The 26372-nt window shown below is 39.5% G+C and overlaps 1 protein-coding gene and 1 pseudogene across 7 annotated transcripts in view; one reads left to right on the top strand and one right to left on the bottom strand.

The window, feature by feature from the left end:
• LOC105485393 (ecotropic viral integration site 5) overlaps positions 1-26372 on the bottom strand; it is a 288203-nt gene that overhangs the window by 230074 nt on the left and 31757 nt on the right. The window lies entirely within an intron of this gene.
• On the top strand, positions 18025-19308 carry LOC112427349 (cyclin-J pseudogene; annotated as a pseudogene).

Here is a 26372-nt window from a genome sequence, read left to right as displayed (position 1 = left end):
AAGGTTGGCAATGGATGTAGTTACTAATGACTTCAGTGACTCCATTTCACCAAGAGAAGGCAGAAACCAGATTATAGTAAGCTGAGGAGTATCTGAGAGATAAAGAAATAGGAGCTGCAAAATATTCCTATTCCTACCACAATGACCTTTATTCTTGAGATTTCTTGAATCAGACTAATTCCTAAAGGCTGGAGATTCCAAAAGGATAGTCAGAATATTATTACATAACAAATCCTATTATCGAAAAAAGTCTTCAAAAAGACAGTAACTTCTTTTTATTTTATTTAAAAAAGAAAAAACAACTGGTACAATTCAGAAAACTGGGCTGATGGGGTTATTCTTTGTCAATGTGGGGTTAGCTTGCCTCATAATATAAAGGCTGATTGGACAACTCTATTTTATTTTTTGAGAACTTTTCACATCATTTAATATTAACTCATTTTAGTGCTGATTCATAACTCTATAAAGTAGGTAATCTCTCCATTTTCGAGATAAGAAATCAAAGATTCAGCTCATTTAAAAGACCTCTTAAATGACAATGGATTGAAGACCTAAATAATAGAACTAAAACTATAAAACTTAGAAGAAAACATAAGCGAAAAACTTCATGACAATGATTTGGCAATGATTCCTTAGACTGACACAAAAAGCACAGGCAACAAAAGGAAAAAAAAGATAAATTGAACTCCATCAAAATTAAAAATTTGTGTGTATCAACAGAGTAAAAATAACCCACAAAAATGAAAGCAAATATTTGCAAATCATATAGCTGTATGGGTTTAATATCTAGAATATATAAATTATTCCTCAAAATAATTCTACAAATAACACACACAAAAAACAAATAATCTGATTAAAAGATAAGCGAAGGATTTGAACAGACATTTCCCCAAAGAAGATATATAAATGGCCAATAAGCACAGGGGCTTATGAAAATATGTTCAACATTACTAATTTTTTTAAGAGATGAGGTCTTGCTATATTGCCCAGGCTGGTCTTGAACTCCTGGCCTCAAGCAATCCTCCTGCCTCAGCCTCCTGGATAGCTGGTACTATAGGCACGAGCCACTGTGCCCAGCTAACATCACTAATCATTAATAAAATGCAAATCAGCCAGGCACGGTAGCTCATGCCTGTAAACCCAGCACTTCGGGAGGAAAAAGCACGTGGATCACCTGAGGTCAGGAGTTCGAGACCAGCCTGGTCAACATGGAGAAACTCTCTCTCTACTAAAAATACAAAAATTCGCTGGGTGTGATGGCAGATGCCTATAATCTCAGCTACTCAGGAGACTGAGGTAGAAGAATCACTTGAAACCAGGAGGCGGAGGTTGCAGTGAGCTGAGACAGTGCCATCATACTCCCGACTGGGCGACAAGAGCAAAACTCTGTCTCCAAAAAAAAAAAAATTAAATTAAAATTAAATAAAATGCAAATCAAAACCACAATGAGGTATCATTTCACACACATTTTGATGGCTATTATCAAAAAGGAAAATAACAAGTGTTGATATTGTTAATGGAAATATAAATGGCACAGCTGCTATGGAAAACAGTATGGCAGTTCCTCAAAAAATTTAACACAGAATTATAAGATCCAGCAATTCCACTTCTGGGTATTTATCCAAAGAACCGAAACAAGGACTTAGACATTTATATACCCATGTTCATAGCAGCATTATTCACAATAGCCAAAAGGGATAAACAACCAAGTGTACATCAATGGACTAATGGATTAAAAAAATGTGCTATTTCTATACAAGGAACTATTATTCAGCCTTAAAAAGGAAGGAGAGCTGGGTGTGATGGCTCACACCTGTAATCCCAGCACTTTGGGAGGCCGAGGTGGGTGGATCGCCTGAGGTCAGGAGTTCGAGACTAGCTTGGCCAACATGGCAAAACACTGTGTATATTAAAAATACAAAAATTAGCTGGGCATGGTGGCGAGCGACTGTAATCCCAGCTACTTGGGAGGCTGAGGCAAGAGAATCGCTTGAACCCGGGAGGCGGAGGTTGCAGTGCGCCAAGATCGCACCACTGCACTCCAGCCCGGCGACAGAGCAAGACTCCGTCTCAAAAAAAAAAAAAAAAGGGAAGGAAATTCTGACATACTACGACATGAACAAACCTTGAGGACATTACACAAAGTGAAAAACACCAGCCATAAAATGACAAATATTGTGTTTCCACTTTTATGAGATAGTCAAATCCACAGAGAAAGAAAGTAAAATGGTGGTTGCCATGGGAAGAGGAAATAGGGAGTTATTGACTAATGGCCACAGAGTTTGCCTGGAAAGATGAAAAAATTCTAGAGATGATGGTGATGATGGTTGTACAACAATATGAATATACTTAATTATAAACTTAAAATGGTTAAAACTGTAAATTTTGTTATGAATACTTTATCACAATGAAATCTGGGGGAAAAAACTACTCCTTTCATTCTTGACATTAGTAATTTGTGTCTTCTCTCTTTTGTTCTTGGTTACCTTGGCTAGAGATCTGTCACTTTCACTGACCTTTTAAAAGAAAGTTTTTCTTTCATTACTTTTGTAATTATTTTCCTGTTTTCTATTTCACTGATTTCTAATAACTTTTATTATTTGTTTTATCCTGCTTGCTTTAGGTTTATATTGCTCTTCTATCTCTAGTTCCCTAAAGTAGAAGCTTAATCACTGATTTTTAAATCTTTTTTCTACTATATGATTCAATATAAATCAAACTCTAAGCATTGCTTTTGCCGCTTTTCATTTTCCTTTAGTTCAAAATATTTTTACTTTGTCTTGAGACTTCAACTCGTGTTATTCAGAAGTGTTTTTTAAATTCCCAAGTATTTTCAGATTTTCCAAGTATCTTTCTAACTATACAACACAAGTTGTATAGATAATTGTTAGTGATCTCTAACCTAATTCCACCATGGTCTGAGAATACAAGTTAAGATGTGTTTTATGTCCCAGAATGTGGTTCATCTTGGTGTAGGTTCCATATGACTTTGAGAAGAATGTGTTTTTTGCTGTTGTTGGATGAAGCAGTCTATATATATCAATTAAATCCAGTTGATAAATGGTGCTATTCAGCTATAGCCTAACTGATTTTCTGTCTGCCACACTATGTATTACTGAGAGGTGTTGAGGCATCCAACTATAGTAATGAATTTGTCTGTTACTCCTTACATTGCTATTGGTTGTTGCCTCGCAGACGATTTCGTCTTCTTGGAGAACGGACCCATTTATCATTATGTAATGCCTGTCTTTATCCCTGATAATTCTCCTTCTTCTCAAGTTTGCTTTGTCTGAAATTAATATAGTTACGCCAAGTATCTTTATATTAGTCAAAAATAAATAATTAAGTAAAACAGCTACACACATACACGCACACATACAGGACAGCGAACTTGAAGACAATGGTGGTTTCTAGAGTGGCTCTGTTTTTGGAGAAGGGGCATTTCTCTTACATTCTTGAAAATACAACTTTGCATTTAAAAGGATGTTTGCATTTTGAGATGCTTTATAGAGGAAGAGTTTTTCTAAACTATGTAGTAAATCACATTATTAAAAGCTTTGAAGTCCCAAAGTAAAATTTTTTTATTACAGAAATTCTCAGATATTATTATACACTGTCAAAAGTAGAAGGTAAAGGAATTTACTTTCCAAACTTGACTAGTCAGGAATCGTTTCTCTCTCTTTTTTTTTGAGACAGGCTGGAGCACAGTGGTGCAATCATGGCTTACTGCAGTCTCAACCTCCCGAGCTTAAGCAATCCTCCCACCTCAGCTTCCCAAGTACCTGGGACCACAGGCACACAACTACCAGGTCTGGCCTTTTTTTTTTTTTTTTTTTTTTTTGGTAGAGACAGAGTTTCACCAAGTTGCCCAGGCTGGTCTCAAACTCCTGGGGCTCAAGCGATCCACCTGCCTTGGCCTCTGAAAGTGCTGGTATTACAGGCGTGGGCCACCGCACCCAGCCTTTTTCACTCTTTACTGCAAAACAAATTCTGAGAAATGCTGCTCAGTTGCCAACAGTACTCATTCTTTAAGGTGTTTGTGTGCTCTGTGTCACATTTCTCTTCACTTCTATGGTACTTCTTGTTTATATTAAACATTGTGACATTCATTAATAATGATAATAATATTCACTGAGTACTTTCAGGAAAATACATTGTTATCACCTAATTTAATCTCCACAGTGCTATATGTGCCATATTATGCTTATATTATTATATTATTAACCATTAGATGTACTACTGCCTCTCAGTACCTTAAGAAAGAAAAATAGGTCAGGTACAGTGGTTCATGCCTATAATCCCAACACTCTGGGAGGCAGGAGGATCACTTGAGATCAAAAATTCAAGACCAGCCTGGGCAACATAATGAGACCTCATCTCTACAAAAAAAAATTAGCTGGTTGTGATGGCACAGACCATAGTAGTGGCACTTGTGAGGCTGAGGTGGAGGATCGCTTGAGCCCAGGAGCATGAAGCTGCAGTGAGCTATGATTATGCCACTGCACTCTAGCCTGGGTGACAGAATGAGAGCCTGTCTCAAAAATAAAACAAAAACATTATTTCATATATATTCCTGTAGGTCAGAGAGACCATTCATTACTTTTCATGAATCTTCTTGATGACTTGAAAACAAAATTGGTGAATAGTGTTAAATTAAACTTGACCTAACGATAGCTATGTACTTGAGTCCTTACATAACAAAGAGCAACCTAACTTAGTTGGTAAACTAACTGAAAGCCTAAATTGGGTGTACAGTATACTTATGTAATAAATAGCTAAGTCTCAATCAATCATAGCAACCGAGCTTTAGGCAGCCAACATTCAACTCATGTTCTAATAAAGCAAATGCCAAGCTGTAACCAAAAGAGCTGTCTCTTTACCGCGCTTCTGTTTTCTGTCCATAAATGCTGCTTGACCACATTGCAGGCCAGAGTTCTCTGAACTTGTTCTGCTCCTGAAGGCTGTCCGAGTTGTGAATCGTTCTTTGCTCAATTAAACTCTGTTAAATTTAATGTGTCTAAGGTCTTTCCTTTTTACCAGTATTCAACACTTTCTCAATGACTTTTGATTAATTTTGATTGTTAAATAGCACATTTCAGTGAAGGTATCTCCTATTGAAAATTCCCTTTGCAGCTATACACACTAAAAATAACTTTTTAAATATTATACTGGCTGGGCACAGTGGCCCACGCCTGAAATCCCAGCACTTTGGGAGGCCGAGGTGGGTGCATCACTTGAGGTCAGGAGCTGGAGATCGGTCTGGCCAACATGGTGAAACCCTGTCTCTACTAAAAATACAAAAATTAGCCAGGTGTAGTGGTGCACGCCTGTAGTCTCAGCTACTTGGGAGGCTAAGGTAGGAGGATCACTTGAGCCCAGGAGGCGGAGGCTGCAGTGAGCCAAGACTGCATCACTGCACTCCAGCCTCGGCTAGACTCCATCTCAAAAAACAAAAAAAAAAAAAACAGAAAGTATTATACTCATTCGCCAAAGAAAAAAAAGTTAACATATAAATTAGTCTGATGGCTATTAAAATAGTCCCTTCTGGTAAATTGCTGTTGGATATAGAAAAGTGTAAATGGGTGAGGCACAGTGGCTCATGCCTGTAATCCCACTACTTTGGGAGGCCAAGGCAGAAGGACTGTTTGTGTCCAGCAGTTCAAGATCAGCCTGGGCAACAGAGTGAGATGCTGTCTCCATGAAAAATTAAAAAGAAAATTAGCCAGGCATGGTGGCATATGTCTGTGATCCCAGCTACTTGGGATGCTGAGGCGGGAGGATCACTTGAGCCTGAGAGGTCAAGGCTGCAGTGAACTGTGATCATGCCACTGCTCTCTAGCCTGGGCAACAGAGCAAGACTCTGTCTCAAAAAAAAAGTGTTTTAAAAAAAAAGTATAAGTGGGTAAAACAACCATATATTATTACCCGATACAAGTAATGGGGGCAAAGCTATAGCATAATTTTTACGACACATTTGTAACGGTCTGTATTTTCCAAAGATGGCCTATATAGTCCACAGGTTCCACATCCGCAGGTTCTGAACCAACCACGCATCAAAAATATTCAAAATAATACAATTAAAAGTAATACAGATTTTTTTTTTTTTTTTTTTGAGACAGAGTCTGGCTCTGCCGCCCAGGCTGGAGTGCAGTGACCGGATCTCAGCTCACTGCAAGCTCCGCCTCCCGGGTTCACGCCATTCTCCTGCCTCAGCCTCCCGAGTAGTTGGGACTACAGGCGCCCGCCACCGCGCCCGGCTAGTTTTTTTTTTGTATTTTTTAGCAGAGACGGGGTTTCACCGTGTTAGCCAGGATGGTCTGGATCTCCTGACCTCGTGATCCGCCCGTCTCGGCCTCCCAAAGTGCTGGGATTACAGGCTTGAGCCACCGCGCCCGGCCAAAAGTAATACAGATTTTTAAAAACAGTACTGTATAACAACTACTTACACAGCATTTACATTGTATTAGGTATCAATAAGTAATCTAGAAATGATTTTAAAGTATACAGGAAGATGTGTGTATGTTATACACAAATACTGCACTATTTTATATATAGGACTTAAGCATCCATGGTAGTATGAGGGCAGTGATCTTGGAACCAATCTCCTGCAGATGCAGCAAGAAAACTAATTGTTATCTTAGTTTCCTAGTACTGCTGTTACAAAGTACCCCAAACTGGGTGGCTTAAAACAACAGAAATAAGCCGGATATGGTGGCTCACGCCTGTAATCCCAGCGCTTTGGGAGGCCGAGGCGGGTGGATCACTTGAGATCAGGAGTTTCAGACTAGCCTGGCCAACATGACAAAACTCCATCTCTACCAAAAATACAAAAATTAGCTGGGCATGATGGTGGGCGCCTGTAGTCCCAGCTACTCAGGAGGCTGAGACAGGAGAACTGCTTGAATCCGGGAGGCGGAGGTTGCAGTGAGCCGAGATCACGCCACTGCACTCCAGCCTGGGCGACAGAGCCAGACTCCATCTCACAAAAAAAAAACAAACCAGAAATGTATTGTCTCACAGTTCTGGAGGCTAGAAGTCCAAAATCAAGTTGTCAGAAGGGTCATTCTCCCGCTAAAACCTGTAGGGAGAATGTTCCCTTGCCTCTTCTTAGCTTTGGGTGGTTTGCCAGCAATGACCAACATTTCTTGGTTTGTAGTTGCAGCACTTTTAGCACTTGGATCTTGGCCTCCATGATTACGTGACATTCTCCCCTCCGGTGACTGTGTCTTCCCTAATTATATTTGCAACAACCTGTTTCCAAATAAAGTCACATTCTGAGGTGCTAGGGTACTGTGATAGCTGGACTTCAACATATCTTTTTGAAGGACACAATCCAATCCATAACATGGCCATATTTCCTATCCCACGTCTTCCCATAGAGTGGTGAAGTCCACATCCCCTCCCCTTGAACCCAAGCAAAGCTGGTTGACTGCTTCAATCAAAAGTGGGCACCAAAAGTGATTACTAAGCTTAACTCTTGGAATCTGGCTACTATGCTTTCAAGAAGCCCAAACTAGCCCACACAGAGACCACATGGAGAGTACAGGCATTCTCACTAACAGTCCAGCTGAGGTCCCAGCCTCAACCACCAGGCACAAATATAAATATACCCCGAACTGATTTTAGGCCCTAAATGAAGAGTCAACCCCAGCCTGTAAGTCTTCCCAGCTGAGACCAAAGACATGAAGCAGAGACAAGTCCTCTTCATAATCCTCTGTCTAAATTCCTGACCCACAGAATGTAAGCACATACTAAAATGATTATTTGAAGCCATTAAGTTTCATAGTGGTTTGTTACACAGCTACAGTAACTGAAACAGTATCACACTATCCCACAAAACAAAATTAAAATATTTAACAGTCTTTGAAATAAAACCAGGAAACTAAAAGTATAGAGTATCAGTAAAGACAGCATACCAGACTTATTTTTATTTTTGAGGAGACAGAAGATTCAAATAATTGAAGAAAAAAACATCTTTTCATTTGTCTATAGTGTGCTATGAGTAGGTACAAGGACACTAAGAAAATATAAATAAATATTGGCATGGCACAGTGGCTCACACTTGTAATTCCAGCACTTTGGGAGGCCAACGCAGGTGGATCTCCTGAGGTCGAGAGTTAGAGACCAGCCTGACTAACATGAAGACACCCCATCTCTACTAAAAATACAAAAATTAGCTGGGCATGGTGGTGCATATGTGTAATCCCAGCTACTCAGGAGGCTGAGGCAGGAGAATCACTTGAACCCGGGAGGCAGAGGTTGCAGTGAGCCGAGATCGTGCCATCACACTCTAGCCTGGGCAACAAAAGTGAAACTCTGTCCCAAAAAAAAGAGAAAAAGAAAATCCTATTAATGCTCTGGAGGCCTGAGAATAACATTTAATTAGGGTAGGAAAACTTACTGATTTGTGGCTCAGAGTCACGATGCATATAAACTCTGAATAAAAAATTAAACCACATCATTACTTTTTCACTGCTATTAAAACAGTATTTTGATTAGCATGCTAAGGCAATGCTGAGATACATGATCTCCAATTTAGCCTTTTAATATGTAGACTATGTCCATGAAATCAGAATCTTGTTTTTTTATGTAATATAGGAAACAAGTTGAAGATCTTATTGTAAATATTCATATCTTCACTGACTAAAATAAAGCACAAACATTTCAGTAAAGATACTGAGATGAGATTGGGTCAATGTCACAGCAGTTCCTAATTAAATTTACATTTTAGAAAATTAGATCACAGCCATAAAAACGAATGAAGTACTTACAGATTCTACAACATGAATTAATCTTGAAAATATTGTGTTAAAGTGAAAGAAGTCAGTGACAAAAGACCACATATTACGATTCCATTTATATGAAATGTACAGAGTAGCATATTTATAAACAGAAAGTAGATTACCAGTTGCTTGGGGCTGGGGAGGATAGAAGGATGGGGGGCAATAACTAAAGGGTACAGGGTATCTTTTCGAGGTGATGAAATTGTTCTAAAATTGACTATGATGATGGTTGCGCATATCCATGAACATACTAAAAACCACTGAATCATACCCTTTAAATGGGCACATTGTCTGCAGCGTGTGAACTATATATCTAGAAAGCTGTTTTTAAAAATTTGTCAGCTGGGCGCAGTAGCTCACGCCTGTAAACCCAGCATTTTGGGAGGCCAAGGCGGGTGGGTCACCTGAGGTCAGGAGTTCAACACCAGCTTGGCCAAAATGGTGAAACCCTGTCTCTACTAAAAATACAAAAAAATTAACCAGGCGTCGTGGCATGGGCCTGTAGTCTCAGCTACTCAGGAGGCTGAGACAAGAGAATCACTTGAACCTGGAAGGTGGAGGTTGCAGCAGTGAGCCGAGATCCACTGCACTCCAGCCTGGGCAACAAAGCAAGACTGTCTATAAAAAAAAAAAAATTGTCATACAAATTTGTCCATAAAGTAACAAAAAGCACAGTATGATGCAAGCAATGCTTGATGACCCTATTCCTCTCTAATCAAGACTCTAGTATATTCCAATCTTCATTTCTTTTTCCAACTTTCTTCACCATGTGGCTCTTTAGACATTCCCAAGTGGCTTCAACTTAATAAAGCAGAAGTGATCTAATATTAAGTTCCCCATTTCCTTCTAAATCCACTTCAAGACATCTTATAGTTTAATGTATCTTAATAGCAAACTTATAGGAACAGCACAGAAGACAGACAACATTAAAAACTACACTTGCATGTAGGACAACTCAGAAAAGTATCATGAATAGATGGAATCTACTGAATGATAAAAATGCTACAAACACCATTTAGTTGCCATCAATAAGAAATTTACTTGTTTTAAAAAAAATCCAGGCCAGGTGCAGTGGCTCACGCCTGAAATCCCAACACTTTGGGAGGCCAAGATAGGTGGATCACCCAAGGTCAGAAGTTCAAGACCAGCGTGGCCAACATGGCGAAACCCCATTTCTACTATAAATACAAAAATTAGCTGGCCTGGTGGCACGCCCCTGTAGTCCCAGCTACTCAGGAGGCTGAGGCAGGAGAATAGCTTGAACCTGGGAGGCGGAGGTTGCAGAGAGCCGAGATCGCGCCACTGCACTCCAGCCTGGGTGACAGAGTGAGATTCCACCTCAAAAAAAAAAAAAAAAAAAAAAATCCAAATGCTGGCATTATCCAGAAAATTTTAACAGGTTGATTTATAATTGTCATAAAGTTGAACTGCTGAAATTTAACATCGACTCGGATTAATGCTTTACACCACCACATTTATATTAAAAATTCACACAAAGGCCAGGCACAGTGGCATGCACCTACAGTTCATCCCAGCTTCTCGACGGGCTGAGGTAGGAGAATCACTTGAACCCAAGAGATTGAGATTGCAGTATGATATGATGGTGCCACTGCACTCCAGCCTCAGCAGCAGAGCAAGACTGTCCCTAAAAAGAAATTCACACACAAATGAAAATGGAAAAACTGCCCATACCTGATTTCTGATCCTACTTTTTCCATTCACAATCATATACTTAGGAACCTTTTGACCTCATGAGGAAAAAAAAAAAAAAAAAAAAAAAAAATCTAACATTCAGAACTACTAAGAACAAGAAGAAGAGAATTTTTGTTTTTCATTGAAATGTTTTCCACCATGGTGGTTTGTTTTTTTGTTTTGTTTTTTTTTTTGACAAGGTCTCGCTCTGTCACCCAAGCTGGAGTACAATGGCATGATCTCAGCTCATAGCAAACTCCACCTCCCAGACTCAAGTGACCCTCCTGTCTCACCTCCCAAGTAGCTGGGACTATAGGTGTGCACCACCACACCCGGCTAATTTCTGTATTTTTAGTAGAGACGGGGTTTCGCCATGTTGACCAGGCTGGTCTTAAGCTCCTGGGCTCAAGTGATCCACCCACTGGGGCCTCCCAGAGTGCTGGGATTACAGGTGTGAGCCACTACACCCAGCCCAGATGAGGCATGCTAGTGAAATATCTTGGCATAATTGTTACACATTTGGCATGGAGAGCACACAGGGTGGTGTCTTCAAAAAGGACAACCAGATAGGCCTCACTTGCCTCCTGCAACGCACCAATAGCTGCATTCTGGAAGCACAGGTCTGTTGTGAAGTCTTGAGCAATTTCTCACACCAGACGCCGGAAGGGAAATTTGTAAATTAGAAGTTCAATGGATCTGATAATATCTAATTTCATGGAATGCCACAGTACCAGGACTGTAATGATGAGGCTTCTTCACTCCTCCAGTAGAGGGCACACTCTTGCAAGCAGCTTCTGTAGCCGGTTGCTTCCTGGATGTTTTATCACTGGTGCATCTGCTGGCAGTAAGCTTTGTACCAGCCATGGTATAGAGCTCTCCTTACTTAACCTCCTTCTCCTTCAGCTGGAGCTCCTAATTTTTAACTTCTTAAAAGGCAACCATTCTACAATATGAACAAATAAGCCTGGGCATTCAGAAGCTTTTAATATGGATACTCTAATACATCTTTAATAACATATACAAAGTTCAGTTTCATCTACTATTTAACTTTCCAAAAGGAGAGACTGCCTTGAATACCTCTATATCCCCAGTATCAAAGATCTTGTCTATCATAAACCAGATGCTCAATAAATGTCTCTGTGGAATAAAGGGTAATTTCTACATATATATATAGTATATATAAATATATATACCTAGTTAAGCAGGAGAGTACTAATTACTGAATATGAGTATTCACTTAATTAGCCAAATCATGCTAACTTCAGACAGGGAAAAACTCCCTCCCCATTTAGAGCACAGAAAGTGTTATAAAATAATGTACTTTGTCAAGCATTTGAAGAGTCACTAAAAGGTAGATCCAACCTTATCATACATAATCTACATCCTGCTAAAAGTGGGCCCACAGCCTCAGATTTCCAAATATCCATACTAAGTCATGTTCACATAACTGTTCTCTAAGTCTCTTAAAATACTCAATCAAGCCACCAAAGTTGACACAGATGAAAATAAGCTCACCATTCAAAAATATAACTCACACAAGAGACAAAACTCAATAAATGACAGCTGAGCATAGAATTAGACCTACAAGCACTTCAACTATTGGAATTCTCAAATACAGAAAATATAACTAACTCTAAAATGCCCAAAGCAATAAAAGAATTATTTAAATGAGCAAGGAATAGGATACAAAGATCGTGCAAATTTTTGAAGTATCCAAATGGAACTTACAGAAATAAAAAATTTAATAAATGAAATAGGAAAAAAAGGGAGGTGAGATGTGGGGAAGACAGAGGGGTAGAGAATTAAACAGGCATAAACAGAAAATGAACAAGAAGAGCTGAAGACATTAACTCAGAAGGCAGCACACATACAAAGCAATACTCAAGAGATTTATTTTAATATAAAACCAAATAAAAAATGGTATTTGGTTTACCAAACTAAGTCGTCTTTCATATAACAAGATAATGAAATAATTTAATACATGAAAACATAAAAATAAATCAAAAATCAAAACTAAAACTAACACTTTCACGAACACACTGAAAAACACCACCATCATCACACTACACTATGCTCTTTAGACATTTTAGGGGTCACAAACTCCTTTGAGAAATTCATGCACATATGAACAAACTTTTGCAAATAATTTTTGAACATTCCTATCATCCCCAGATCCAGAAGAAGAATTCCTGACCCTCCTTTGGCTATAATAAATGTCTACCCCATTGCCTTTTTCCCTTACTTTTAATTTTTACCACTTATATGAGGCCTACGACCAGAAAAAAAAAAAAGTAATATTTTATCTGTTAACTTCTTCCTGTGAAAAAGGTCAATTAGTTCTTTCCCCATCATCCATATCATCAACCTTGCCCACCATAACATACAAACACTTCATACATTCTATCATCCCTATGTAATTAAAACATGTTTTTGGTTACACCAATATTCAGTGTATGCATTAACATGACTATGTAACTTTAGTCACAGTTGTTCTATGAGGTATGCTCTGATTACTTTTACTTTTACTTTCTTTTTTACCTTCCCTGGAGTTAATAAATGTCTTAATTGTTTAGCTTTATTTGTACTTATAAATTCACCCCAAATCATCCAATTATATAAATCTCAACATATTCAAGCATATCACATGTGCTATCAATTTTATATTTTTGTACAAGTCCTTTCTGCAACCTTCTGACTTGCTCCATTCTGGACTAGCTGCTCTACACGTGGTACACAACTGTGATCCCAGGTATTCCTTTCAACTCTCTTGGGTTGGATCATTTGTTTCCTAAACCCTATGTCTTCCCTTTGCTCAAAACACTTTTATTTTGGTGGAGTACCTCCTCTATTACCTTCCTGAAAGGGGTTGCATGAGAGGTGAGTTTGAGACACTGCATATGTGAAAATGCTTTTTCTACTGTTACACTTGAAAGGACTGCACTATAAACTCTTAGATTACAAATTATTTTCCCAATCGGGCACAGTGGCTCACATCTGTAATCTCGGCACTTTGCGAAGCCAAGGTGGGTGGATCATCTGAGCTCAGGAGTTCAAAACTAGCCTGGGCAACATGGTGAAACCCCATCTCTACTAAAACTACAAAAAATTAGCTGGGCGTTGTGGCACATGCCTATAATCACAACTACTTGGGAGGCTGAGGCAGGAGAGTTGCTTGAACCCAGGAGGCAGAGGTGGCAGTGAGTCGAGATCACGCCACTGCACTAGAGCCTGGGCGACAGAGACAGACCCTGTTTTAAAAAAAATAATAATTTTCCCTTATACTTTTTAAGATATTGCCCTCTATTGTCTTTTTGCTTCTAGTATTCTTGTTGAAGTGCCTGAAACTACTCTAATTTTATTAACAAACTTATTTTTCCTTTACCTCTGGGAACCTCTCTATCTTCTCCTTAGCCCCTTATTTGTGAAAATTCAGTAAAATGTCTTTTTTTTTTTTTTTTAATACGGAATCTTGCTCTGTTGCCCAGGCTGGAATACAGTGGCGCAATCTCAGCTCACTGCAGCCTCTGCCTCCTGGATTGAAGCAATTCTCCTGCCTCAGCCTCCTGAGTACCTGGAATTACAGGCAGGTGCCACCATGCCTGGCTAATTTTTGTATTTTTAGTAGAGACAGGGTTTCACCATGTTGGCCAGGCTGGTCTCAAACTCCTGGCCTGAAGTGATCTGCCCGCCTCAGCCTCCCAAAGTGCTGGGATTACAGACGTGAGCCACTGCACCCAGCCTAATGAAATGTCTTAATACAGATCTTTTTTTCACCTGTTGTGCTTAGCGCTCCAATGGGCCCTTTTAATTTAGAAAAGGACGCATCAGAGCGCTAAACACAACAGGTTGTTCAGTTCTGGGAACTCTTCCTTTTTTGTGGGGAGCAGGGAGTCGACCTGCACGTGCTGAGGGACCGCGGTGTTGCACAGCCCTGTTTTCCTAATTTCTTTTATGACATCCTCCTCCATAGTTTCTTTCTTAAACTCCTGTCTCCTTGCCAGTCAGCTCACAATAAAGCCCTTTTTCTTTTCTCAAAAGCCGGTGCCATAGTATTGGATTCTATGAGCATCCAGCAGTGAACCCACTGCTTAGTAATACCAGTATCACTCATTTAATAAGAATTTATTTGGAATCTACTCTAAAAGAACACTTTATTGGGTGCTAAAAGTATCGTCATAAACAAAATAGACATGCTCCTTTCCCTCACAGAGCTAGTTAAGAAGTCAAATCGTGCCGGGCGCGGTGGCACAAGCCTGTAATCGCAGCACTTTGGGAGGCCGAGACGGGCGGATCACGAGGTCAGGAGATCGAGACCATCCTGGCTAACACGGTAAAACCCCGTCTCTACTAAAAACATACAAAAAACTAGCCGGGCGTGGTGGTGGACACCTGTAGTCCCAGCTACTCCAGAGGCTGAGGCAGGAGAATGGCGTAAACCCGGGAGGTGGAGCTTGCAGTGAGCTGAGATCCGGCCACTGCACTCCAGCCTGGGCGACAGAGCAAGGCTCCGTTTAAAAAAAAAAAAAAAAAAAAGAAGTCAAATCGTGAACAAATAAATGCAGAGAAGGATACACGACATGAGGGCAAAACACTAAATAACTTAATTTGATAGGGTGGAGGACTGCCTTTCTGAGGAGGCAACGTTTAAGATAAGATCTCTGAAATGAGCAGGAGGAAGCCAGATAGACAAAGAGCCAGGCAAAAAATAAAAATAAAAAGAAGGAAAATATACAAAGGCCCTGAAGAACTGAACATTTTGATGGGTTAAAAAGCACTCTCATCCAGTCGACATGGCTCAGGCCTGTGATCTCACCACCTTGGAAGGCCGAGGCAGGAGGATCACTTGGGCCAGGGGTTCAAGACTAGCCTGGGCAACACAGTGAGACTTCATCTCAATCAATCAATCAACCAATCAATCAGTCATCAACCAATCAACCAATCAATCAATCAATAGAAAAGCACTCTCTAATAGAAATAAAAGGCAAGCCACAAATGCAAGCCATATCCGTTATTTAAGATTTTCTAGTAGCTATATTTTAAAAAGTAAAAAAAAGCAAAACAAATGAAATTAGATTTTTTAACCCAATATACTCAAAACATTATTTCAATAGATAAGGAATATGAAGAAATTATTAGTGTAATATTTTACATTCTTTCTTTAATACTAAGTCTGAAATTCAGTATGAATTTTACATGTACACCATATCTCAATTCAGACTAGTCACAGTTCAAGAGCTCACTCATCACATATAGTTAGGGGCCTCCCTATTAAACAACACAGGTTACAAGAACTAAAAAGTACCAAATGTGTGACTCAAAATTATACCTAATTTTGGAATCTAATTTTGGAATATATTTTCTGAACATAATTAGGTATAATTCTCTGTAGTAACACTGTCTCTCCATAATCTATAAATAAAAATAATCCACTAGGATATAGTTAAGTACTGTCTCTTGCTACATATACCAGCAAATCCTAAACTGACAGGACTTTAGGTCTTTGACATTCTTCCATATTTTGAAAAAGAAAAAGAAAGAAATTTAGCTTCAGTTAGTATGCCTAGGAGGAAGTCTGAAATAAAAAGTCGTCTACAGAAAAGACTGTATCCTAACCCAAGCCCCAGAGAACAATAGTGAAGTAAAAGCCACATGCCATAACTTCAAAATCAATGCCATACTCCCATAGCCAGGGTAGCATTAGTAGCTGAGAGGCTTACTTTTACTACTATTCAGAAGAAACAATGTGGTCTTTACATGCTATCCAACAATGACTCATGATTCAAACATCAGGCTATCTCAGCTTTAGGGATTTAATATCCCTTCTAAATTTTTTACCTCCACAAGAACACTATTAATTTCACTCAACAAGTACTTACTAAACATAGGTATAAGGCTAGGCATTGAGTGGGAAAATAAGTAAGATATAGGGCTCCTGTCCTGTCTTCAAATTGCTCACTCGTAATGAAGTATGGGGAGGCAAACATGGAAACAATTACAAGTCTCTTTCTCTCATCCATTACTACCAAACCTAGTAGCTTAATATATTAAATATTTATTATCTCACAGTTTCTGTACGTCAGAAACTGGAGTACAGTTTAGCTGGGCAATTCTGGCTCATGGTCTCTCATGAGCTTGCAGACAAGATCTTGGCTAGTGCTGCTGTCATCTGAAGGCTTGACTGGGGCTGGAAGAGCTGCTTCAAAGATGGTTTCCTCATATGTTTATTGGCAAAAGGCCTCAGTTTCTCACCATGTGGAGCTGAGTATAAGACTGAGTATAGGCCGAGACGGGCGGATCACGAGGTCAGGAGATCGAGACCATCCTGGCTAACACGGAGAAACCCCGTCTCTACTAAAAAAATACAAAAAACTAGCCGGGCGAGGTGGCAGGCGCCTGTAGTCCCAGCTACTCGGGAGGCTGAGGCAGGAGAATGGCGCAAACCCGGGAGGCGGAGCTTGCAGTGAGCTGAGATCCAGCCACTGCACTCCAGCCTGGGCGACAGAGCCAGACTCCGTCTCAAAAAAAAAAAAAAAAAAAAAAAAGACTGAGTATAAGACTGCTGAGTATCCTCACCATGTGGCAACTGGCTTCCCCCAGAACAAGAAAGCAAGATAGAAAATCCTCACATGACTTAGCTTCATAAGTCACTCTGACGTTTTTGCAATATTCAATTGGTTACACAAGTCAGCCCTATTCAATGTGGGAAGAAAGTGCATAAGAGTATAAATATAAGGAGGTGGAGACCATTGACAGCCATCCTGGAGGCTAATGACCTCATGTGACATATTATGTTCAACACACAAAGTTGAGCAAAAATGAAAATGTAAAAGGGCATGTTTATATGATATACTGTTTATAAACATACATATAAGTATAATGTTATATCTTAAAGAAGATGGGGACTATATTTACAAGTATATTTGTAATGTTTGTTTCTTACGGTGGGTGATATGAACATAGGTTTTTTTTTTTTGCATCTGAAATATTCATTATAAAAAACTGATGCTTTGGGCCAGCTGTAGTGGCTCACACCTGTAATCCTAGCACTTTGAGAGGCTGAGGTGGGTGGATCACTAGAGGTCAGGAGTTCGAGACCAACCTGGCCAACATGTTGAAACCCCGTCTCCACTAAAAAATACAAAAATTAGCCGGACATGGGTGGCACACACCTGTAGTCCCAGCTATTCAGGAGGCTGAAGCAGGAGAATCACTTGAATCCAGGAGGCGGATATTGCAGTGAGCCCAGATCACACCACTGCACTCCAGCCTGGGCGACAGAGCAAGATTCCATCATAAAAACAAAACAAACAAACCAAAAAACCCAAAAACAAAAAACAGATGCTTTGTCTAAAGGAAATTAGTATTTTTAAAGACATTATTGCCGAATACATTCATTAATACAGCTGTTCAGAACAACTATTTGGAAGTATCCATGATATATGCCCATGGGCTGATTCAGAAATCTGTCCCAATAAAATACTCAAATAAGCAAGGATCTACATACTGAAATTAATCACAGAATTGGGAGCCGCCTGCCAGTCCTTTAACAATGGGGGGAGCTCAGCCAGAGCTGAGACTGGTGCTTCGCAGCTGGCTGTCTGCAGCACCAGCAGGGCCGACGCCAAGAGGACTGAGGCTGTGAGGGCTGTGGGGCGGGACTGTAGTTGTCGCGTCTGGCTGCATGCACCTCAGGGTCCCAGGGAGCTGGAAAGGCAGTGATGGCGAGGAGAGCTGGCCACCAATATTCACCGAGCACTTGCTACGAAGAGCTGAAGTTGCCCTCCTAAAGAGGCCAATCCCCTCAACTGAGTCTCAGCCAGTATTTTGCTGACGACTGCCATTGTGAGTGATCACGTCACACTCTGCCTTTCTATTCCAGCATCTTGCTATTTACTAGAACTATTTATGGATTGCTATGACATCTGTATCTAGCAGCTGTATTTAGCTGCAGTTTCCTATCTGCTTCTAGTAAGTAAATTTGAAGAAAAAGAAGATAGTGTGCCTAAGCTGGAACAGCTCAACAGTTGTATGACTAATATGAATGTAGTAATAACAAAACAAAATTTGCTACATGTGTAACTATATTATTAGAAACCTATCAGTGGAATGGACCTCTGCCTTCCAACAGCTGCCCATTTCACTGAATTTGCTCTCTCTGAAGTAGTACACAAAACAGATCTTCATGATGGCTGGCCAACAATTTGCCTGGAAAAGGTTAAACACCACATAGCCAAATGTGCAGATTTCCTGGAAGTACTGTTGCAAAATTACCCCTTTCTAAATTACGCACTTTCTTCAGTAGCTGCTACATGTATGGGCTTCTTCGAGGATTATACTTCATCTTTCTCCAACATGGCCTACAAGACTACATCACTACATCATCTTACTGCTTACTCCTGGGATTTCTTAGTGCCGTGTACTGAACAGCTATTGACTGCTCATGATAACGATATGAAAGAAGCAAAGAGAGGACAAGCAGGACCTCAACTGGCACAACTAAGTGTGTTCTAGACAGTCTCCTAGCCCTCGCAGCCAGTTCACTTTCAGCAACCTCAGCATGTCAAACAGTCACATAGACCTAACCGCTGTATCGCCATCCTACATCAACCAAACTGTCAGCAGATGGTATCTACCATGTACACCTCATCTTACAAGCTACAGACATGTCCTCCTGGCTTCCAAACTAGTGTTCAGGGCCTTGGGCACATGCGGACTGGTATTGGGATGTCCCTCACTGGCAACTGCAGCAGAAGTTAAGCCCTGTCTGAATGTTTCTTATAAGCAGAGCTTTCACACAAATGAACATTACCCTTGTATTACTCCATGCTTTTGAAAGGTGATTATGTGTAAGGTTAATAACTGACCCAGACTGCCTTGTGACTTGAAGCTTTGGGTAAGCTTTTTGTAAACTTCCATTCAAAAGTAAAGAGATCCAAATGACATCAGAACTCTTCAGGTACCAGCACCAGGAAGACTGAGTATCTCTTTCAATACACCATGAATGCCTGGGAGGACTAAACAAACACTATGACGGTGTGTGTGTCAAATTCAGTTACAAAAAATCCCTGTATGACAAAAATGCTCAAGTCCTGGCTAATAGTACAAATATTTGAAAAATATTCAATAAACAGAAAATTTGGACAGAGTCCAATTTGCCATTTTGGCATTTGACCTATGGGAGATTCTGGGCCTAACATTGGCTTATAAGTCAAAAACGTTTATCTTGGGCTTGCCAAACAGTCTTTTATGATGTAAAGTTAAAGGATTAATTTTTGAAGAGGTTTCTTTTATTCTTCAGTTTTGAGTTTTATCTTTGTTCTACAGATGAAATTTTGAGTAAAGTCATGAATTCCTATGCTATACCAATCTGTACAATTAAAAAAATTTAGATTATTCTACATAACTTCCTATTATAGATAGTATAGGTATATGGATTTATGTACTAAAATTAAGGCTGGAGTAGATCTCTTATTTTTAAAAAGAAAAAAAAAAAAAATCAGGCCAGGTATGGTGGCTCACACTTGTAATCCAGCACTTCGGGAGGCCAAGGTAGGTGGATCACTTGAGGCCAGGAGTTTCAGACAAGCTTGGCCAACATGACAAAACCCCGTCTCTACTAAAAATACAAAAATTAGCTGGGCATGGTGGCGCACACCTGTAATCCCAGCTACTCAGCAGGCTGAGGCACAAGAATCACTTGAACCCAGGAGGCAGAGTTGCAGTGAGCTGAGACTGAGCCACTGCAAAATCCAGCCCGGGCCAAAGAGCGAGCGAGACTCTGTCTTAAAAAAATAAATAAATAAATAAAAATAAAGAATTATTTATAATAAGAAAAAACTGGTAATAACCACAATGTTCATCAATCAGAAAATAAGCAAATAAATTATGACACTACCATACAACAGAATGTAATGAAGCCATTAAAAACAACATAGTTCCCAATTTGATGGAGCCAATCAAATATAGGTAAACAATACGATATACATACAATATAATACCATTTTTTGATAGGCTATCAATCTATTAACAGCTACCTCAAGATAGTGAGAATGTAGCAAGGGAAATAAAAACAGAGAAAGAAAACTTTCCTACTTTAGTGACTTTTGTATTTAAAATTTTTTAGTATCATGTAAGCCTTTTGTAATTTTGTTTTAAAAAGTTGGTTAAGGCTGGCCAGGCGCGGTGGCTCATGCCTGTAATCCCAGCACTTTAGGAGGCCAAGGCAGGAAGATCACAAGGTCAGGAGATCGAGACCATCCTGTCTAACACAGTGAAACCCCGCCTCTACTGAAAAAAAATATACAAAACATTAGCCCGGTGTGGTGGCAGGCGCCTGTAGTCCTAGCTACTCAGGAGGCTGAGGCAGGTGAATGGCAAACCTAGGAGGCAGAGCTTGCAGTGAGTGGATATTGTGCCACTGCACTCCAGCCTGGGCGACAAAGCAAGACTCCATCTCAAAAAAAAAAAAGTTGGTTAAGGCTGGGCACGGTGGCTCATACTTGTAATCCTAGCACTTTGGGAGGCCAAAGCAGGTGGATTGTTTGAGCCCAGGAGTTCAAGACCAGCTTGGGCAACATGGCAAAACCCCATCTCTACAAAAAATACAAAAATTAGCCGGGCATAGTGGCGCACACCTGTGGTCCCAGCTACTCAGGAGCCTGAGGCAAGATGACTGATTGAATCTATGAGGTCAGAGGCTGCAGTGAGCCATTATTCAGCCACTGCACTCCAGCCTGGGTGACAGGGCAAGACCCTGTCTCACTAAATAAATAAATAGACAAACAAATAAATAAAATTAAAAATCTGTCTAAGACAACAATCAGGCAGACCATATGCAAAATGTTAATGCAACAAAAAGTGAAAACAGAACTCAAATTACATATATATTCAAATTAGATCAAAGATATAGGCAGAGACATGAAGAAAATACATCAAAATTAAAATAAAGGTTATGTCAGAATATGAAATTTGGGGCCAGAGAGAGTCCTTTCTCTTTTTTCTAATTATCTCCAATGTGGTTATATAAAACTTATAATGAAAGAATGAGATCCACACATCAAAAAAAAGGTGAAAGATGATCTAGAAAAAAAAAAAAAGACACTAGACAGTAGCCTAAAGAAGATAAATACTATCTAATGTAGTTTTGTTTTTAAAGTAATTCTTGGCTGGGTGCGGTGGCTCACGCCTGTAATTCCAACACTTTGGGAGGCCCAAGCAGGCAGATCGCCTGAACTCAGGTGTTAGAGACCAGCCTGGGCAACACGGTGAAACCCCATCTCTACCGAAAATACAAAAACTTAGCCGGGTGTGGTGGCACGCATCTGTGGTCCCAGATACTTAGGAGGGAGAACTGCTTGAGCTTAGGGGGCAAAGGTTACAGTGAGCCGAGATCACGCCACTGTACTCCAGCCTGAGCAACAGTGAGATCCCATCTCATAAAGAAAAAAAGAGTAATTCTTATGTGTAAATGTTTTCATTATAAGTGATCCATATTTATGGAAAAAAAAGAAAACCAAGAAGAAAATTTAATGGTCCACAAACTCACCACTCACATAATCAGTGCTTTTTTTTGAAAAAATGATGGAGCATGATTAATATACAGAGAGACACCTAAGCCTCACTCAGAAGTAAAACTGTGAACTAGCTACAAGTCGTTAAGGGTTTCAAACAGACTTTTTTTTAAAGTATATTTATAGTGAAACATATAAAATTTGCCATTCTCATTATTTTTAAATGTATGGTTCATGGCATTTAAAACATTCACAATCTTGTGCAACCATGAGCATTATTTCCAAAACTTTTTCATCATCCCAAACAGAAATACTATATCCATTTCCCTTTCTTGCATCCTTGGGTAACCTCTAATTTACTTTCTGACTCTATGAATTTGCCTATTCTATATATATATGTTACAGGTGGGATCATACTTGTATGATTATATGTAAAACTAGCCTTTTCTGTCTGGCTTATTTTACTCAGCATAATGTTTTCAAGGTTCATCCATGTTGTAGCATGTATCAGAACCTCATTCCTTTTTGTGGCTAAATAATATTCACATTCATACATATACAGACACCGCCCACATACATTCTGTCTATGAATTCATCTCTATGCTGAGGGACATTTGGGTTATTTCCACCTTTTGACTCTTGGGAATAATGCTGCTATAAACACGAGCATACAAGTACCAAACTGAGTTTTAATAGTTTGCTCTGGCTAAACTATAAAGAAAACACAAGTAACAGAAACTGCCAAAAGCAATTACCACAATAAAATTCAATGTAAGACATTAACTTTGTGATTTTTAATATTATTTATACTTATTTTTCCAAATTTTCTTAAATATGTATTATTTGGCATAAATGAGGGGAAATTAATTTTTGTAGAGACCTTCGCCATGACAAGAAAAATATGTTCTAATCTGAAAAGATATAAAGTAAGGAAATAAAAGGGAGAGAGCAACACAATGCTGAAGATATCAGGAGATCATTACTGAGGTCAGGATTGCAGGTTAGCAGCACAGCTGAGAAGGGAGCTGACTTGGAGCCTAAAAGCATCTTTTTTTCTTTTTTCTTGTTCTGAATAAGAGAGGGTACTAGTCTTCTCTCCATAATGACGAGCACAGCAGCCAGTATACACTAAACAACAAAAGTTGGCTGAAAGAAGCTGGGCACAGTGGCTCATACCTGTAATCCCAGCACCTTGGGAGGCTGAGGCGGGAGGATCACTTGAGGTCAGGAGTTTGAGACCAGCCTGGTCAACATGGTGAAACCCTGTCTCTACTAAAAATATAAAAAAATTAGCTGGGTGTGGTGGCACACACCTGTAATCCCAGCTTCTTGAGACACTGAGGCAGGAGAATTGCTTGAAATCAGGAGGTAGAGGTTGCAATGACCCAAGATCACGCCACAGCACTCCAGCTTGGGTGACAGAGTGAAACTCCATCTCAAAAAACAAACAAACAAAAAAAAAGGGTGGCATAAAGAATTAATGAATAGGCCGGGTGCAGTGGCTCACACCTGTAATCCCAGCACGTTGGGAGGCTGAGGCGGGCGGATCACAAGGTCAAGAGATCGAAACCATCCTGGCTAAGACGGTGAAACCCCGTCTCTACTATAAACACACAAAAAATTAGCCGGGCGTGGTCGCGGGCACCTGTAGTCCCAGCTACTCGGGAGGCTGAGGCAGGAGAATGGCATGAACCCGGGAGGCAGAGGTTGCAGTGAGCCGAGATTGCGCCACTGCACTCCAGGCTGGGCAACAGAGCGAGACTCTGTCTCAAAAAAAAAAAAGAATTAATGAATAGATAAGCTCTATTCATTTAAAAAACATGACATAAGCTCTACCACCTATGTCATATTTTTTAAATTATTCATATTTTCATTCTCAAATTGACTATTACAAGTACCTCATGTTTCAAAGTAAGTTTTATAGAAACCATAAACTCAGGGAAATTGGCAGGTAGGTGAATGACAGGTAATTATGTCTCAGGGATCATTATTTAAACTGCAACTTTGCTTAAACAAAACTACAAACCAGAATGTGCAGACTTATAGCACGATATTTTTTTAGTGGGTATTTGTCTAAGTATGTGTAACACCAAATGTATCCAGAGTTCTTTTCTTATTTGCTTCTAAAATAAACAGCAATATATCAAATTGAGAAGCACATCCTAAAATGTTTGCTCAAATTTCAAAATGCTATATCAATGCAAATATAAAAGGTCATTAATTTGTATCTGTATACATCGTTATGTCTCCCACCTCAAGGAGTTTTCAAGGAGTTAGAAACTCTGAGCCCATAAAAAACCTGATATACAACTGAATTAGTACATGGAAAGTTAAAAATAATATTTACACCAGTTCCAGTAAAAATTTTTTTAGGAGATGGTGTCTTGCTACATTGCCCAGGTTGGTCTCAAACTCCTGGGCTCTAGTAATGCTCCCGCCTCAGTCTCCCAAGTAGCTTGGACTACAGATGTGTCCTACAACACATGGCTTAGTTCCAGTAAGATTTAAGGTTGGTACAAATATCTTATTACAGTAGGATTTAAGACTAGTACAAATGTAATATCTACCTTCAATCTTTTAACAGGTTATAAGAATTGTTGTTCCAATTCTGTAAATGGGAATAAACACCCATGTAATGTCTTACGTAAGTATTATCAAAATACTTGATATTAAAATGGAATGTAAGTTTTAAAACATATCCAAAAAGAAGAATTTCAAGTTATGTCTTTCACTTATTTAAGCTAACAACTATCAAAGAGAGATGGAAGCTACAAAGATACACAAAGTACTGGCTTCAGAAGAAATAAAAAAACAGAAGAGTAGGAATTACAGAGAAAGGGAAAAAAGAGGAAATAATAGTAACACGACAGACAATTATCTTTTCTTAGATGTCTATATGGCATGTTTCTCCAAGTTAAGATTATCTGTAGGCATATAACATATTTCTTTCTCTCTCTGATCCTTCCTTACAGCTAACTTTCAGGAAAACAAAACATGTACACAATGATACATCACTGCTGCTGCTACCACCATCATTTACTATATGCTTTACTACATGCCAGGGACTGTGACAAGACTTTAGATTCATTATCTTATTTAATCCTCACCATAACCCTGAGATAGATTTTACTGAAGCTTATAGAGGTTAAACAACTTACCCAAGATCCCTTGGCTAATTAATAAATGATAGAGCCAAGATACTAAACATTCAGCCCTAAATGTTCTGACAACTATAAATCACTGCTAAGAAGGTAAGCTAAAACTAACTGTAGAACATAAAAGTCAAAACACAGCATATCAGAATATGTCATGACCCTGAGGATTTTACTGCCTGCCAAAAACTAATCTATTACCTATTTAAGAAATTCTATTAACTAAAATATTAAAGCAGAAATTATATTTGAAAATGAAGTTGTCAACATGAAAATTCCTAACTTATCTGAAAACAGCCTATTATAGACTATACTTAATCATTTTCTGCTACATCAATGTAGTAATACCAGTATTTTTTAAAAGGTCTCAGAGTGGGAGGGTGGGAGGCAGGTAAGGAAGGAGAAGTTACTTACTGGGTACAATATACACTATCCGGGTGATGGCTACGCTAAAAGTCCAGACCTCACCACTACACAACATAACCATGTAACGAAAACTGCACTTGTACCCCTAAATCTGTAAAAACAAAAAAAAAGGGCTGTGCATGGTGGCTCACACCTGTAATCCCAGCACCTTGAGAGGCCAAGGCAGGAGGATCGATCCCTTGAGTCGAGGAGTTCGAGACCAGCCTGGGCAACATAGGAAGACCTTGTCTCTACAAATACATTAAAAATTAGCCAGGTGTAGTGGCACATGCCTGTGGTCCCAGCTACTCAAGAAGCTGAGGTGGGAGGACTGCTTGAGCCTGGGAGGTCTGCTTGAGCCTGGGAGGTCAAGATTGCAGTGAGCCATGATCACACCACTGCACTTGGCCTGAGCAGCAGAGTGAGACTTTGTCTCAAATAAATAAATATATATACATATACTAAAAATGTTTAAAGGTCTCAAGAATATCAACAAAAATTTTTATAATTTTTGTATTAAATATAAACCCTATAAACCCAAACAGAAACTTTCCTGACTTTAAAATTAACATTTTGAGGCAGGCACGGTGGCTCACACCTGTAATCCTAGTGCTTTCAGAGGCCAAATTAGCCGGGCATGGTGGTGTGTGCCTGTAGTTCCAGCTACTTGGGAGGCTAATGCAGGAGGATCACTGGCACCCTGGAGTTTGACGCTGCAATGAGCTATGATCATGCCACTACACTCTGGCCTAGGTGAAAGAACAAGACTCTGTCTTTAAAAATAAATTAATTAATTTAATTTAATTAACATTTGGGGCTGGGCATGGTGG

The sequence above is a fragment of the Macaca nemestrina genome, chromosome 1 (genome assembly GCF_043159975.1).
Source record: "Macaca nemestrina isolate mMacNem1 chromosome 1, mMacNem.hap1, whole genome shotgun sequence".
Taxonomy (NCBI): Eukaryota; Metazoa; Chordata; class Mammalia; order Primates; family Cercopithecidae; genus Macaca; species Macaca nemestrina.
The sequence above is the reverse complement of the archived record's forward strand: the minus strand, read 5'-3'. Positions and strand labels throughout refer to the sequence as shown.